Source organism: Gorilla gorilla, chromosome 2 (assembly GCF_029281585.2).
Source record: "Gorilla gorilla gorilla isolate KB3781 chromosome 2, NHGRI_mGorGor1-v2.1_pri, whole genome shotgun sequence".
In the NCBI taxonomy this organism is placed as follows: Eukaryota; Metazoa; Chordata; class Mammalia; order Primates; family Hominidae; genus Gorilla; species Gorilla gorilla.
Window position 1 is genome coordinate 29,859,398 of NC_086017.1, and position 2,890 is coordinate 29,862,287.

The window sequence follows — 2,890 nt, forward strand, 5'->3', positions numbered from 1 at the left end:
TGTGGAATGTTCACTACATCACCTGGAACCTCAGTCAGAACTCACTTTATGATTCAGAAGGACTGTGAAGCAATAACATCACAAGTTGTATGAAGTAAACTTTGGAATTTCTGAAAGAAGGAGCATTTGTTAAATATACCGTCTTACTTACTCTTCCTTTCTCCGCCATCATGGTGTGTGCTTGACTCTGCTTCTCGCCATGTCTTCTCACAAAACCTTCAGGATTAAGCGTTTCCTGGCCAAGAAACAAAAGCAAAATCATCCCATTCCCCGGTGGATTTGGATGAAAACTGGTAATAAAATCAGTAGAACTTCAAAAGGAGACATTGGAGAAGAACCAAGCTGGGTCTATAAGGAATTCCACATGAGATGGTGCACATATTTATGTTGTGTGAAGATCACGACCACCTTACCATATCAAGCTGAAAATGTTACCACTATCTGGACAATTGGACATGTTTCACTGGGACTATATTTTTTCTTTCTGTGTGTGCTATGAAGGCACTGGTTGGCTGGGTTCAGTAATAAATATGTGAGGTCTTTCGTTTCTCTCTCTGCATATATATATATATATATATATATATATATATATACACACACACACATATATATGTATATATATAGACAGTATATATACATAGTATATATATATAGTGTATATATATAGACAGTATATATATATACTGTCTTACTGCTGGATGCAGGGGCTCATGTCTGTAATCCCAGCACTTTGGGAGGCCAAGACAGGAGGATTGCTTGAGGCCTGGAGTTCAAGACCAGCCTGGGCAGCATATCGAGACCCCATCGCTACAACAAAAAAAAAAAAAGAAGAAAGGAAAGAAAAATTAGCTGAGCATTGTGGCACACACCTGTAGTCCTAGCTACTCAGGAGACGGAAGCAGGAGAGTCACATGAGCCCAGGAGTTTGAGGCAGTCAGCTGCAGTCAACTATGATTGTGCCATTCCACTCCAGCCTGGGTGACAGAGCGAGACCCTGTCTTTAAAATAAATAAATAAACTGTCTTATGCCTATGTAGTAGAAATGAAAATGTAAAAGGAGTGACTGTCAATTATTTTTATAATTTGTGGCACTTTCAAATAGCCATTTTAGGAGACTATCCTTACTGCACAGATGGGATGTCTTCCCACCCAGTGTTACAGCACCTCATGCCATCTCTCTAGGACACCTCCTCTATCTGCTCTGTAGAGCCTGCCCACCCCATCTTGCTGTCTCAAGTAACTGCCTGAGAGTTGTAGATCTTGACTGGACTGCCTTCACTCTTTCCCCTGCCTTCACTCCTGACTAATATCTTTAGTTCCCAAATCTTTAATCCACAGTTGCATGCCACTCCCTTACCCCAAGGCTGAGTTAGAACAAGAGTCCTAGAGCAGGTTGCCTGAATGCTGAAGAAGTTTGGACAAGCCCAACTGTCAACTAGGTGTCTCCCTGAAGAGGTATCAAAGTCAACATGTTCAAAATGGAACTCACTAACCTTCCCTCCAGAATCTTCTTTGATCATCAACTTAGTTTAACTGGAACGTCTCAGAGAATCCCTTTTCCTGTGTGGTTCCAGGTTAAATTTGGCCAAGAAGGGAATCTTAATATTTAAAACTTAGGGGTTTATATTGGAATGCTATCATCATCCAATGAGTTCACCCACAGAAGCTGAAGTGCCTAGCAGGTTTCTGCTTGTCCTTTGTTCCCCACTACTCTGCCTCCAGCTTTTCCTCCAGCTCCAGGTCTTGCTGACCAATAGCAGCCCCAGGCCTATTAGCTGGCACCTGTCTTTGGGCCCACAGAAGCAAACATTTCCTCTAGCCTTCTCCATCAGCTTCTCCTTCATGGTCCAACTTGGGCATCTGGATGTCCCTGGCTTCTCAGACTGACTGGTTGGGGACTTCCCTGCTGCCCCATCTCCTCTTCCCAGATGTTTAGTTGACCAGCTTCTCCCACAAACTAATTTTAACAATAAATCCTTTTTTCCACAATGCCTAGGGTTCTGCTTTACTGACTGAACCCTAGCTAATACAGAGACCAACATCACCCCATCCTCCTTTTCAGGATATATGAAATTGATCACCAAGACCTGTCAGATCTCTCTCTCTCTGTGTGTGTCTTTTTTTTTGAGATGTATTCTCACTCTGTCGCCAGGCTGGAGTGCAGTGGCACAATCTCGGCTCACTGCAACTTCTGCCTCCTGGGTTCAAGCAGTTCTCCTGCCTCAGCCTTACGAGTAGCTGGGAATACAGGCGCTTGCCACCACACCAGGCTGATTTTGTATTTTTAGTAGAGACAGGGTTTCACCTTGTTGGCCAGGCTGGTCTCGAACTCCTGACCTCAGGTGATCCACCCTCCTCGGCCTCCCAAAGTCCTGGGATTACAGGTGTGAGTTGCCACACCCAGCCACATCTCTCTCTTCAATATCCCTCTACCCACCCACTTGTCTCCATCCCCAGTGCTATCTCATGGTTCCAGGAGGCGAAAATATCTTGCCCAGATTACTGCACAAACTCCTAACTGCTCAACTCACTTCCAGTCTGGTTGCCTCTCAGTGCATTCCCCTTAGAGCAGTCAGAGGAGGTGATGCCCTGACTGAGGCCCATTACTGGCTTGTCCTTGTCCTTGGGATAACCTCCTTAATGTGTCTGACAAAGCTCTGTCTCTGTTGGCGTCTGCTAATTTCTCCAGCCCCATCTGTCAGCACTGCTCCCTCAGCCCATGCCAATATTATGTAGAGTCATTAGATAAATCTTTGCCAGTTTGGTATTAGATTATTATAACCTGAATTTTGTCTTATTTATTGCTTTTTAAATCACACTGAGCATACAGGCACTGCATATTAATATCTAGCAGTTGGCCAGGCACAGTGGCTTATGCCTGTAATCCTAG

The 2,890-nt window shown here is 44.3% G+C and overlaps 1 pseudogene; it reads left to right on the forward strand.

The window, feature by feature from the left end:
* The first annotated feature begins 114 nt into the window (after window positions 1-114).
* Window positions 115-531, forward strand: LOC109026233 (large ribosomal subunit protein eL39-like; annotated as a pseudogene).
* Window positions 532-2,890: the final 2,359 nt, after the last annotated feature.